Source organism: Oxyura jamaicensis, chromosome 1, assembly GCF_011077185.1.
Source record: "Oxyura jamaicensis isolate SHBP4307 breed ruddy duck chromosome 1, BPBGC_Ojam_1.0, whole genome shotgun sequence".
In the NCBI taxonomy this organism is placed as follows: Eukaryota; Metazoa; Chordata; class Aves; order Anseriformes; family Anatidae; genus Oxyura; species Oxyura jamaicensis.
In genome coordinates, this window is record NC_048893.1 from 35,889,728 (window position 1) to 35,890,220 (window position 493).

Consider the following 493-nt stretch of genomic DNA (forward strand, 5'->3'; position numbering starts at 1 on the left):
AGAAGGAGAAGGAGAAGGAGAAGGAGAAGGAGAAGGAGAAGGAGAAGAATAGAAAGATGAAGAAGAGGAGGAGGAGAAGGAATGAAAAGAAGAAAGAGAAGAAGAAAAAGAAGCAGAGGAGGAGAAGGAGGAGGAGGAGGAGGTGGAAGAGGAAGAAGAGGAAGAGGATGAAAAAGGCTTTAACCAGAAGACCCGTGCTGGCGCCCCACGGGTGTCCGACCCCGCGGGAGGCAGACCCGGGCTCAGGTTCCCCCGCCGTGCCCGGGCGGCCGCTAGGGGGGGACCGGGCTCAGGCTGTGCAGGGAGCGGCCGGGGGGTGGGCGCCGCGCTGCGCAGGGACCCCCCGGCCGCCTCTCGCCCGAAGTGCCCCCGACAGCCGCTGGACGAACTCGGCCTCCCCCCACCGCGTGGAGGGGGCTGAAGCTGGGAGGCTGCTTGGAGGCTACTGGGAGGCTGCCGGACCGAGGATAGGAGCCCACCTCAGGCCCCCCCT